Source organism: Numida meleagris, chromosome 1 (assembly GCF_002078875.1).
Source record: "Numida meleagris isolate 19003 breed g44 Domestic line chromosome 1, NumMel1.0, whole genome shotgun sequence".
In the NCBI taxonomy this organism is placed as follows: domain Eukaryota; kingdom Metazoa; phylum Chordata; class Aves; order Galliformes; family Numididae; genus Numida; species Numida meleagris.
The window spans coordinates 21,783,927-21,798,014 of NC_034409.1; the positions used below are offsets into that span (position 1 = coordinate 21,783,927).

Genomic DNA, 14,088 nt, shown 5'->3' on the forward strand with positions numbered 1-14,088 from the left:
GAAAGACCACTTACTGTCCTCTGAAGCAACACCGTATATGTTGCTCTGCCAAACAACAGATTTGCTTTCTCTCTGTACAGAGCCTACTATCTATTGCTAGTCAAAAAAGCCAATGCAGTTTTCAAAAAACTGAACTAATCTCTCCACTTCATGCAAGAGACCAAATCAATACAGAAAACAGTAAAAAAAAGCAGGCATCCCTCCAAATTTCTACATCATACCATGCAACGCAGTGCATTGTCAATAGGTTATATCATTTGATGAAGTTTAATGATCTCAATGAAACTTAATTCTAGCATGGAACACCATACATTCAGACTTGTTATATGTGTTTAAATTTTTATTTTTCCTCTTCACTCTTTTTAGATAGTTTTGCTTCTTATAGCTTTTGGTAACTCTTAAAACATTGAAAAAATCAATTTGAAAAAAAAATAACACAAATCATACATAAATAGAAAGCAGGAGAGAAAACCTACCTTTTCTTGATTTACTGCTGCATATATTCCAGTAGTTTAATACCCTGTTCTTCTCTGCAAGAGGGAAATAAAAATAATGAAAACTATTACGTTGAAAACTTCTTTGCAAACATAACTTCAAAAGGATAACAATATCTGAGTAATGCAAGACTCAAATTGTTTATCCAGTCAGCAAAATAAGTGGTTTTGTTTTTACTGCCTGCTGAAGTGCTTGAAGTTAAAGGCTGTATTCTCCTAATTTTTCGAACACACATGCCAAGAACTTACAGATATGGACCAAATACTTCCTCAAGGGACGTTTGTTGAAGCACTGGTTTTTTTCCCAGATCAGTGAGATTTTCTGAGATAAGTCTCCTGCATGGCAACTGTTGTTAGATAATTTTTAATGAAGCCTTCCTACTACCTTCCAGATTCTTTTCTTTTGTTGAGATTTAAAAATAGCTTGCGCTATTTCTGAATTAGTCACATTTGAAGCAAACACTAGAGGTTTCCTTGCAGGTCTCTCCAAATTGTTTGCTGCACAGAAATGTTGACTTTATGAGCTGTGAAAAGATGGGAGAAACTGACAAATTTTTCAGGCTTGAATTGGAATGTAAAGCCAGATTTCTTCATGAAATAAATCATGTGAAATCCATTTCCAAGGAGACATTTGACAAGCTGTGAAGACATTGGCCAGACAACCATTGGGCAGAGCTACACAGGAGTGAGACAGTGACAACGGTGAGGAAACATGTCATTTCAGCTCTGTATTCTATTTCTTGAGAACTAGTTGTCATTGGATAGAAATCATCCTTCCTGTGAGATTGATTTTATGTACTAGAACTCTACAAGCTGATCATTTCAAAGATGCACATTCCCAAAGTGTAATTTTGAGCCTGAAGTAGTACGCAAACACTCCTCCCAGTTTTGTATTATATTCAAACTTAACTGAGGGTACGTTCTGTGCTGTTATCCCAGCCATTAAGGAAGATGTTACATTGCAGTGGACCCATGATTAACTCCCATGTCTCTATCAACTGCCCTCCAAAAGGATTTTGTCCTACTGATTACAACCCTTTGGGACCAGCTGCTCAGCCAGACTTTAGTCCAGTTGTCATTTGTCTCTGAATATATAAGAAATAGAGTTCATAGCCCTAGTAAAGTTAAGATAAACTGCTCTCCACAAGCAACCCCGTCACCCCATCATAAAGGGTTATCTCACTGGTTAAGTATGATTTCCCACTTCAGAAATGCATGCTGACTATTCTCTACAACCTTTTTGTCCTTTGTATGTTTGGAAAAGTTACCCAGGAGGATTTGCTCCATCTTCATCCTACTTCAGCATTCACAGGTTCATCTACCAGAGCCTAGGGAGCATGTGTCCAGCAGTCCTCTTTCAATAAAGGTAAATTTTCCTTCCTCCAGGTTTTCCTAGTGGTCTCAGCACCTGGAATTCCTAAAGGGAGCTCTTACCAATAAAGACAGGCAAAGGAGGTGTTGACTACCTCAGCCATCTCTGTGTCTATTGTCACCATGTCTTTTGTCACTGTGCCTTTTGTAACTCTGTCCCATTCAGCAATGTGGATTTTCCTTAGTCTTCCTTTTGCTGCTGATACATCCACATAAGTCCTTCTTGTTACCTCTCACGTCCTTTGCCAGGTTCAATTCCAAGTGGGCTTTAGCTGTTCCACTTGGGCCTCCCTTTCAGTGACTATTTTTATTCAGAGGGACTGAATTCTCAGAGAAAAACATCAAACTATGATATACCAGCTGTATATCAACAGGGCTTCCTTATCCAGGAAATTTCCCAGGAAATATCTTGGCCAACTTTGCCATGGCAGGAGTAAAAGTTGTCCAGAACCTAGGCCAACATCTAAATTCATAATTCAAGTTTCTAAGCTCAAATTCAATATTCAATATTCAGTACTTCTAGAAACAAATAAGAACAGTTAAGTGTTGCTAATCTTAATTAGAAATCTCCCTGAAAATGAATAGTTTACAATTGCAGAGACACAGGTGACCCTTCTTTCCGATCCATGCCTGCTTGAAAAAAATAGGAAGTTAGGACTCAGACAAGCATGCACATACATGGCAAGCTTTACTGTGCATATTACATCTCTGCACTTTAAAATCCTGATGAACAATCACGAACAATTTTCAGCAGTATTAAAGAGTATCATTATTTTTCCATTGATTTAAAGGAAAGGCATTATGTTAATCAGACTCATAGCCTCACCTGATGAGCTCACAAGACCCACCTTTACTTGACATCCTTTGGGTTTTTATGAGGGCCTTATAAAATAATAAATTCTACGGGGGAGACACTTCTGCCTAAGTAATCAATGAACCTAAGACCTAATTGTTAGTCTCCCCTTTCTTGAAGTTCTTAATCATCTTAGTTTATGCCCTAAGGAATATTGCATTTGTATTTTTTTTACACATCTTGCCTGTGAGGAAAATGTTAAATGTCTCTTTTGTTGTTTCTCATAGTCTTTTTTTTCTCTTGTCCCATTCATTTTCTATCTCACTTTCCATTTCATTTCTTCATATTGCTTTTGTCTGGATTTCTACACAGACATGCCTATGACAGTTAAAGAATTAATACCAGGACTGTTTATGACTTTCTATAAGTATCCATTAATTTCTTTGCAGAGAGGTCCTGAATCAATTCTCAGGTGGTAACAATACCTACTGATGGAGGTGGAAGCTGCACTCTACTGTAGGTTATCATCTTAAGTGGTAGTGTTAAATTAAACATTTCCAAGACAATCTGATTTCTGACATTTATACAAGAAATGAAGACTTTTAATATTCCAAACAGTGTGTAATACTTTGTTTTGCAAGCACGCTGTGTGGGAAATCACTCTGTATTTCAGTGATTGTTATGTTTAGAGTAAAATTATGGTAGTAAACAGACTACCAATTCATCAGTGTCTAACCCTAACCCTACCAATTCATCAGTGTCTTACTACTGTCTTGCCTGTGATCTTTGCAGTTGTCATCTCTGCATCTTCCATAGTACCCGTGTCTTAAAGAAAACTCTGCAGAAAGCCCTTTCCATTGAGGCCACAGCACTGATCCTCAAATTACAGAAACTTTTGTCTTCTTGTTTTCCTCCTCAGATACCGAGAGTTTCATGAAACTTCTACAAAGAAGGCTAGGTGAGTAAAAAGGCAGAATTAATAGGCAGGGATGGTATTTTCAGTGTTTAAAGACATTTACAAAGTAATTATCTTTAATCACTATTGCATTCTTTTCTTTTCCTGAAATGATCTCATTTTGTGATTTCCAATATCATTTAGCCAAATACACTAGCTGCAGGGTATTTGAATCCTCTGAAATGGTTATTGGATATTGCTCCAATGAAGTTAATGACCTACACTTTTTTTTTTCTTTAATCTTGTCCACCACAGTTCATGCCTTCTGGCTTTTTTTCCCTCTTAACTTTTTCTCATATGCGGAGACTAGCTTGTGTCAGACTAGCAGGAAAATGGATAGATAACTCACTAAGAAATTGGACTGGTGACGCTGCCATTGCTCAGTTTGCTGCTGTTTTAAAGTTGTGTCTCATCAGGCTGACCACGTTACCTCACTGCCCTTCTTCCTCTGCCGACGTTCTTCTCTTGTCTTCTTCTGGCTGAAAGAACTCACTGTCAGCAGGTGTTGCTCCCTTCAGTATAATGTGGATTTAGTTCTTATTTTCTACTGTAATAAAGATAATAACCAAATTTGTCCACTCAGAGAGAGATTTAGAACTGGATGTCAAATTATCTTTTCTAGTATACAGCAATGTCTGTTGAATATACGGTAAATCAGATCAATAAACACATATCTTATATATTATTTATTTAAATTAAAATCCACAGGCCAAAGCTGAGCCCATCAGTGAACCTGGTGGTGCCTCTGTGAATAAGTATTTAAGAAAGAAAAGAAAATGCTAGCAAGAGGAGGAGAGAATGGGGGGAGAATTAGAGAACAGAAATTGAAACAGCAAGAAAACACCAAGGTCAGAGGGGCAAGGGTGGTGCAGATGTTTCTGAAGGACTGGGACACCTGGGAGACTCACAACAGAGCAGAAGAAAAGAGCAAGAAGGAAAGGGTGACAAACAGAAACATCTATGGCATGACTGCCACCCTTTCTGAGCCCTTCATGGTCTCAGTGTGTATACTGAGTATAACCTGCAGCAAGAACAAGGTCTGCTGTGAAGCCAACCCTGGGAAAAGGAGGGCTGCGCTTCTCCTCAATGTTTAAATGCCTGTGTCTTTGATTGCTTTTTGTTTTACAATATCCGAAACAGTAATCACATATTTATATTAACTGACAATAAAATAAAAGTGCAATTGACAGTAAGATAAATTTCTGGAAGTCGAGTCTGTTTTGCCCAGTACAGTAACTGCTACGTGATCTGTCTCCCCGTCCTTATCTCAACACACTCGAATCTTACTCCCATTCATTCTATTTGCTCCCCTGTCCAAGCTGAGGCTGAGGAAAATGAATGAGGCCAGGTGGGTACTCGGCTGCCAGCCAGGGCCATCCCATCCCAGCCTTTTCCATAACTATTTTTTTCTAATGTTGCTGACCACCTCACCAGTCCCTACCCTTAAAATGAAATTATCTTTCATTGAAGAATCATAGAATCATAGAATTGCTCAGGTTGGAAAGGACCTTCAAGATCATCAAGTCCAACCGCAACCTAACCATACTACTCTAACAACCCACCACTAAATCATGTCCCTGAGCACCACATGCAAATAGTTTTTAAACACACTCAGGGATGGTGACTCAACCACCTCCCTGGGGAGCCTGTTCCATTGCTTAGCAACCCTTTCTGTAAAGAAGTTTTTCCTGATACCAACCTAAACCTCTCCTGGTGCAGCTTGAGGCCATTTCCCCTTGTCCTGTCACCTGTCACCAGTGAGAAGAGACTAACCCCGCTCTCACTGCCATCACCTTTCAGGTATTTGAAGAGAGCAATAAGGTCTCCTCTCAGCAATAACGTCTCCTCTCAGCCTCCTCTTCCCCAGACTAAACAGCCCCAGTTCCTTTAGTCTCTCCTCGTAGGGCATATTCTCCAAGCCCTTCACAAGCCTTGTTGCTCTTCTTTAGACCTGCTCTAGCACCTCAATGTCCTTTCTGTACTGAGGCGCCCAAAACTGAACACAGTACTTGAGGTGGGGCCTCACCAATGCTGAGTACAAGGGCAGAATGACTTCCCTAGTCCTGCTCACCCCACCATTCCTGATCCAAGCCAGTATGCCATTGACCTTCTTGGCCACCTGGGCACACTGCTGGCTCATATTCAGCCGACTGTCCATCAGCACACCAAGGTCCCTTCCTGTCAGGCAGCTTTCCAGCCACTCCTCCCCAAGCCTGTAGGGTTGCCTGGGGTTGTTGTGACCAAAGTGCAGGACCCAACGCTTGGCCCTATTGGGACTCATACAGTTTACCTTGGCCCATCATTCCAGTCTATCCAGGTCCCTCTGCAGTGCCTTTCTACCCTCTGGCAGATCAACACTCCCTCCCAACTTGGTGTCATCTGCAAACTTACTGAGGGTGAACTCAATCCCCTCATCAAGATCACTGATAAAGATGTTGAATAGAAGTGGCCCCAGTACCGAGCCCTGGGGGACATCGCTCATGACTGGCTGCCAACTGGATTTAACTCCATTGACCACAACTCTCTGGGCCTGGCCATCTAGCCAGTGTTTCACCCAGCAGAGCATATGCCCATCCAAACCATGGGCAGCCAGCTTCTCCACGAGGATGCTGTGGGGGACAGTGTCAAAGGCCTTACTGAAGTCCAGGTAGACCACATCGACAGCCTTACCTTCATCCACTAAGCGGGTCACCTTGTCACAGAATGAAATCAGGTTTGTCAGACAGGATCTACCATTCATAAACCCATGCTGACTGGGCCTGATCCCCTGGTTGACCTTTAACTGATCCACAATGTGTCCGGAGATTATCCGTTCCATAACCTTCCCTGACACCAAGGTGAGACTGATAGGTCTATAGCTACCAGGATCATCTTTCTGGCCCTTCTTGAAGATGGGAGTCACATTTGCTAGTCTCCAGTCAACCGGGACATTCCCTGTTAGCCAGGACTGTCGAAAGATGATGGAGAGCGGCCTGGCAACCACATCCGCCAACTCCCTCAGCACTCTAGGGTGCAGTCCATCTGGCCCCATGGACTTGTGAATGTCCAGCTTTTGGAGCAGGTCCAAAACCATCTCATCATGGATTGTGCATGGTCTATTCTGTTCCCCATCCCCATGTATCCACCTGTGTAAGTCACAGAGTAGCTAAAACTCACACAATCCTCACTGTTAGAGGTATTTTAGAAATAGCTTGACATTTGATAAGACAAATTTAGACATGGTGTGTTTGATCAATTATGATGTTGTCCTGGGAACAGAATCACAGAAAATAGTCACATTAAAATAGCAAATAAATCCTCACATTCCCTGAGGTTTAGAAAAATGTGACCTACATGAGCACTTTTGAAGAAATGTCCTGTTTTCTTAGAGTATAGCTAGTATGCCCTGTACACTGTCTCTAATGCTACAAGTGATAGCAACATTAATAATACGTAAACAAATTTATCTTCTCCTCTAAGAAAAGAATGTGTTGGCAAGGGCTGCAAGTTCCAAATTTGGTGCTCTCTTTTGCTCCTTCAGGCTTGACTGCTTTCTTAAAGACACTGAAATCAGTCAGGAACCACTGTCCATACTCAGTGCAAATTCAGCATCCAACTGCAATTTTTCAAAATAATTAGATGCTTGGTTGAACACCTAATTTTACTCAATACTGGTGTAATTATGACATATCAGAAAACACTGCTTACAATGTTTATTGCTTTATGCTACTAATCAAATTATCAAATAAATTAATAAAAACTATTTTCTAACCATCTAGCATTTCTTCCTGGGCTATAAAAAAGATGACAATTAAGCCAATAACATTAAAACACACAAGGCACAAAACTGAATGACACCATCAATAGACAAAACGAACAAAGAACTGACGTGGCATGAAAATGTGACAATGAGCAATCATGCAAGATTGTGTAAAATTAAACTAAATGATAGTTTTTAAGCATTTCTTAACCACATTCAATCACATGCAATGAACAAATACTAAGCCACAAAAAGCTACACATTCTAAATATTTATTTCACAGTCTTCACAGGAAAAGACTTCCTGACTAGCTCCTGACTAGTGGCTTCTTTGGGTTCAGGCAAACAGCTTTGAATAATGCTATCTGAGAAAAATACAGCTTTAACAAGTGAGTAAACTTGAAGTAAATGTAAGTTTTATATAAAATCTTAGAGAATCATTGAAAAATATAGTGGAAGTGACCTTAAGAGGATACCTTAACCATCCATCTATTCTGAGACAGATCAGCTAGTTAAACTAAATCTATTATAAGCCTCGTCCAAAACAAATCCACACATTCATGCAAATCTGGGGAAAATTATTCCATGCCTTAACACATTTTTTTTTTGTCACAAAGTCTATCTACCATTCCTTTTGGAATTTAAGCTCACTAACTTCCTTTTCTATGTACCATGGACACACAATTTTTTCTTCTTTGGTTCTATTTTTTTTGTATCCTACATAAGTCCACATGACAAAAAATACCCTTGACTTCAAACTAAATAACCCCAGGTCTCTCCATCCATCTTCGGAGGTCATGTTTTCTAAGCCTCTCATCATTCTCACTGGGATCCTTTCAACTTTCTCCAACTGACCTATGTTTTTCTTGAAGTTTTATGACAGAAATTGAACACATTACTTCAGCTTATGAGAGGCCCTGGACAGAAAGGTTACTTTATGTCTCTTACAGGTTGTTTATGTCATTTGTTCTTCTTCAGAAGAGAATCACATGGCTGACTCACATTCAGCTTGTGATTCATTCCTTTTTTCTCTAAATGGGTTGCCATTTAGCTGCCTTGTTTATCTCTACCTGTTTATGCAGTTGGTTATTTTTGCTTAAGTGCAGTATGTTTTGCTTGTCTCTGTTGACTGCCCATTATTTTTTTAAATCTTCTTCTTCGATTTCTCAAAATGCTTTTGTATTACAACAAGGAATCAACATCCTCAGTATATGACATTTTTTGAGATTCTTTCCTCATGCTTCCTAGGTGTGCTGTATTTTGGAGACCACAGCAACAACTCTGTTGACAAAAATGTCAGAACATAGAGGTATATTCTCATAAATCTGGAGGTCCTGAATATCTGTTTTGACACCGTTATGGAAACTGAGCCCATGCGGTAGCTCTCAGCTAAAGCTGACTGGTTCATCAAATGAGCTCTTAACACAGTTGAAGAATCCTCATTCTTGCAAAATTTCAGGTGGATTTAAATCCCACTGTGTCCATATTAGACAATGAGGACTACACAGGTCCACTCTAAAAAATGTGGCCAGTAATGGATGAAATCACAAGCACTCTTAAACAAATACTAGAAGTAAAGATGAGTGCATCATCACTAAACTGTTTTAACTGATGCTATCTTAGCAATCAGAAGTCTTTCCTCTTTACGCAGTTGTTGACGGACATTTATTTCAATTACAGTCAAAACCCCAAAAGCATACTTTGAATATTTTGGATGTAAAAAAAAATATTGTGTTTACCATGTTTTGAATAGTGCTGTTTCTCTTAGCTAACAAAATACACTGATTACATAATTTGAAAATTAAGGACAAGCATATTTATAAAAGTTACAAATATTTTAAAGTAAGAAGGCCAGACAGTTATCATAGAACAACTTCTGTTCAGTTTTTCTTAGAACACTGAAGCTAAAGAGGTTAAAAGCACTGGAAGCCTGATGCTATAGCTTCACGATACCCATAACCCCTTAAGGAGTTAAAACCTGAATTATGGATATTTTGGAAAGCATTCAGGATACCTCAGCATAGGAGGTAAGCACAACTAATAATAAAATCATCTTGTTTAAGCTGCAGAGCTTCTCCCTCCTTTATTTACTTAATTTTGATTTCACTTTCCTTTTTATTTTTATCTTAAAGACAAAAAAAAATCATTTTTAAATACATAAATGCAAAGCCAAAGCAAGAATTATACAAAAAAGAAAATTTAGAAAAGAAAGAAAAAAATAGGAATATATCTACTGAATAATCTCAGTACAGTCCACGAAGTTAGAGAAATCAGAATTGAGCCCTAAGAGCTAAAGATTTTGGGAGAAAAGGAACAAATGTTTTAGGGGATATTTGATACTTACAGAAGCTCCAAAAAAGTCTGAGTTTTCTTGAATTATTATTTATTTTATGTATTTAAGTTTTCTTTAGGCTGGAGAATGCAGTAATGCCTATAAAATCAGCACCATCAGCACAGAAGTGAAAACCAATCAGCTTACGCAATAGAAATAGGCTCCTCAGCAACATCTCCTCCCACGTCTCCTCTTGTTTGCTGATGCATTTTTTTCATTTCAACATAAGTATCACACTGCATTATAGATTAACTCCAGTTCTAGTGGTCTCAGTGTACTTTGACTGTAAACCTAGTGGGGTGGAGACTGGCTTTTTTGTCCTCTATTAGACTGTAAAACAATAAAGGATTCTACTTCATACATTTCCACAGTAAGGACAATGATGCCTGTGATAATAACCAAAGATAGACATTCATTCCTGAAAGTGAAGAACTTGTATTTTCCAAATAAACTGGTTCATAAAGAAAAATAATAATAATAATAATAATTCTCAGGCTTTAGTATATATCATAGGAAAGCAATTCCATCAGTTAATGAAAATAACAGAGCAAGAAACACTTAATTATTTTGCAGGTAATACTTGAATGGCTCTTGTAGAAATAATTCTATTTATCTGTGCTCGCACAATTGCACCCTTTAATAAACTCTTTTAATGACTTCCCTGAAAATATAAGCCTAGGTTCCTGTCTGCTGTTGAATACACCTGAAGCACATTTACCAAAATTCACACAATGAACGTACATAAAAAAAACACTGTGATATGAAGCACGATCACTTTAAAAAAACCAAACATTTCAGTGATATTCATTTTAATTATCTCCTACGTATGAACAATGCTTTTTTTTTTTTAATTCTGTTGTGCAGAAATTCCTGTTTTTATTCCTCTGTTTGAAATGAAAGATCAATATGTCAAAAATGTTGGGGTTTCCTTTCATTATCCTACTCCCAAGACATGCATCACACTAACACATCAACTTAGAAAGTACATACATAAATATTTTTTTTGCAGTAGCCCTCTTAGCCATTATAAGCCTTTAAGCATCAGTGAAGAAAATTAACCTCTACAGCTGGTCAGACAGCTAAAGCGTAAAAAGCAATCTTTCCACATTCTTAAAGCTAAGGAGCATTTCATGTAATGAAATTTAATGAAAAACAGCTACAAATATTCATTATTTCTCATTTCTACAGAAAGTTGTTGGATGGCTGCCTCACTAGAAAATAAAATCCTATTGCTAAGCAAATTACCTAAGAATACAATCACTAAGCAAGCATACTTAATGAGTGCATTGAATTTAGAAAAGAAAAATGCCTCAGATTTAATAATGGCAAACAAAAGCCTAATTTGCAGTATCTCTAATGATTCAATGGATAGGAAAGCTTTGAAAACAACAGAAAAACTAATATCACCTTTCAACAGCTTTGGGTCAGGTTCCAAGCTTCACACCAACTACAATAACTCTTCATATGCTATTAATATCTATCTTCTTCATGCTCAAAACCCCTGTAAGTTTTGAAGCAGCCCACAGAGCAGGCACAAGAACCATTCTGTTGCAAGAGCCTCCACATATCATATAACACCCTCCTTACAGGAAAACTTGGAGATTTTCAGACTTTTTAGAGCTGCAGAATTGCTCCAAGCATAGATATCTCCTGGATCACAGTAGTGGAGACCTTCCTTCTTCACACCACTGCCAACGTTCAGCCTCTTGATTTTTCTTAGATCATCTCCAATTTAATTTCCTTATCCTGTAGGTATGGGAGAAAATTGTTTCCTGCCCTGAATCTTTCTTCACCCACTACTTCATTCATGAGTTATCTGAAGCTGGCTTCTTCTGGCCAGGGGGCCAGTTATGATTCTGCAATGTGAGACAGCTACTGAAATACCAGCAATAGTCTGTGAAAGCGTTTCATTGCTATCATATAGAGTATACAATCCCTACCCTATGCAGTTTGGTCTAATAAAAGGCATTATCCTTCTCTGCAAATCCTGTTTCTTAAATTACCATAACGTAACCATTAAATACCCATTAAATGTATGCTTTTTTTTTCCCCACATCTGCCTAAGTTACAATGTAAGTGAGCGTCATGGTTTCATGATTTTTGGTTATTGGTACTCCACATCATAACATCATGTAGTGAATGTACCTGGTTCTCAGAAGAGAAGGACTACCACAGTCCCCACGGTACTTTGCTCCTCTGTTACCATTTTCCAGCCAGACGGAAAAAATAAAAGCTCACAGTATAAAAACTTGCAGATCACGAGACCTTGTCCCTTTTTTCCACTGTCTCTCGTCTTGGCAGCACCTCGCTCTCCAGCCGTCTTATCGTCAGTAGTAGAGTAAGGCCTACCTTGATTTGGGGACATTCTCACTCTCTCTGTATTGGATTTATCAGCTTAAATTGTAATTATATTGTATTATAGTGTGTTGTTTTGCATTCCGATATCTTATTTAGTAAATTAGTTTTGTTTCTCCTCAGATTGTTGCCGCTGTTCTTTGCTCTCAGGGCCATCTCCTTGCCCTTTTCCCCTTTTCCCTTTTCCCGGGGCGTGGACCCGTGGATCCCCTGTCCCCTTCGTCACGGAACCGGGCCGAATGCCCATAAACCGTTGACAGTGAGCTTAAATTACACAGAACAGTAATAAAAAACAAACAAAGAATTACTTATTTGTACTTCTTGTACACTTACTTCAAAAGATTTTCTTATCCTGGTCTTTGCATTTCAGGCTTGCCAGCAGTGATAACAAAAACTTACAGATGTGACTATCCTTTAGAGAAGGAAAAACATTAAAGCACAACACTTTGTAGTCAGAAGTATGATGTAGTCATATGATTCCTTATTGATTCACTGCACACGAACTATGTTTATAAAGAAGCAATTAGTCAAAATATTTTCTGGGAAATCACTAAAATTAACTAAATACAGCCATCATCTTAGTCATTTTAATAAATTTGAACTAGCTTCTATTAGTCTATCAGCTCTTTTAACATATAATTTCAGAAGGACTGCAAATAATCTCTGCGCAAGAACTGATTGAACTTGGCTTGTGTCCATAAAAATCTACTAAAAAATCAAGTGCTGCCATCAAAAGCAAGCATTAAAGGAGCTGAAATGGGCTGTGTTTAGGTATGGAAGCAGGCAGAAATAGTTTTGATTATTTTACACTTTTACGGTAGCTCTAAAATGAAATGAAAGCTGACCCTTTTTGAAAGCTGCATTATTTCTCGCAGCCTATGAAATGTCTCATTTTCAACACAGAGAACGTTATACAGAGACAACTGCTATAATGGAAAGAGCCTGTACTGCTATAGAACAATTCTGCTATTATTTAACGAGATATTGGAATAAAATAAAGTTAGACAGTATTTTCAACATTGCTTATGGACTTGACTGTCACTGCAACATGTGTTTTTCAAAACACATTTGAAAAATCATAGAATAACAGAATCGTCTGAGTTGGAAGCAATCTTCAAATTTTATCTAGTCCAACTCCCCTGCAATGAACAGGGACACCTGGACACAGCTAGATCAGGTTGCTCAGAGCCCCTTTCAGCCTGACCTTGAATGTCTTCAAGGTCAAGGCATCCATCACCTCTCTGGGCAACCTGTTCCAGTGCCACACCAGCCTTACTAAAAAATTCTTTCCTTATATCCAGTCTAAATCTCCCCTCTTTTAGTTTGTGATTGTTTCCCCTTGTCCTATCACAATAAACCTCACTAAGGAGTCTGTCTCCTTTTTTCTTACAGCCCCCTTTTAGATACCGAAAGGCCACTCTTAGGTCTCCCCAGAGCCCTCACTTCTCCAAGCTAAACAGCCCCACCTTTCTCAGCCTGTCCTTGTAGGGGAGGTGTTCCATCCCTTGGATCATTTTTGTGGCCTTTCTCAGGACATGCTCCAACAGGTCCACGTCTCCCCTGTACTAAGGACTCCACATCTCAGGTGAGGTCTCACCAGCGCAAAGCAGAGGGGCAGGATCACCTCCCTTGACGTGCTGACCACTCTTCTCTTGATGCAGCCCTGGATCCTGTTGGCTTTCTGGGTTGTGAGTACACATTCCTGGGTTATGTCCAGCTTGCCATCCACCAGTACCACCAGGTCCTTTTTAGCAGGGCTGTGCTCCATCCTTTCATCCCCCAGCTTCTATTGATAGCGGAGGTTGCCACAATCTAGGTGTAAGACCTTCCTTCTGGATTTTTTTAACATCTTGAGGTTTACATGGTCCACTGCTCAAGCCTGTCTAGGTCTCTCTGGATCCTATCATCCACAAATGTTATGGTTTTGTCATGGTTTTGTGATTTTCGGTTATTGGTATTCCACATAACATCATGTGGTGAATGTACCTGGTTCTCAGAAGAGAAGGACTACTACATTCCCCAAGGTACTTTGTTCCTCTGTTACCATTTC

General features: G+C 39.0%; 2 long non-coding RNA genes across 4 annotated transcripts in view; one reads left to right on the plus strand and one right to left on the minus strand.

Annotated features, from left to right (window-relative positions):
* Nucleotides 1-1,844, plus strand: part of LOC110392537 — a 17,569-nt gene extending 15,725 nt beyond the window's left edge. The window contains exons 2-3 of the long non-coding RNA XR_002434462.1: nt 1,119-1,196; nt 1,759-1,844. This is a non-coding gene — a long non-coding RNA (uncharacterized LOC110392537). The remainder of the gene's footprint in view (nt 1-1,118; nt 1,197-1,758) is intronic.
* The window catches only part of LOC110392536, a 20,283-nt gene extending 6,197 nt beyond the window's left edge, over nt 1-14,086 (minus strand). The window contains exons 1-4 of one of the 3 annotated variants that reach the window (XR_002434461.1): nt 12,372-14,086; nt 3,963-4,160; nt 1,763-3,612; nt 477-530 (exon numbers count right to left, since the gene is read on the minus strand). This is a non-coding gene — a long non-coding RNA (uncharacterized LOC110392536). Of the gene's footprint in view, nt 1-476; nt 531-1,762; nt 4,161-12,371 lie in introns of all 3 variants that reach the window. The other 2 variants (XR_002434460.1, XR_002434459.1) reach the window with 2 other exon arrangements.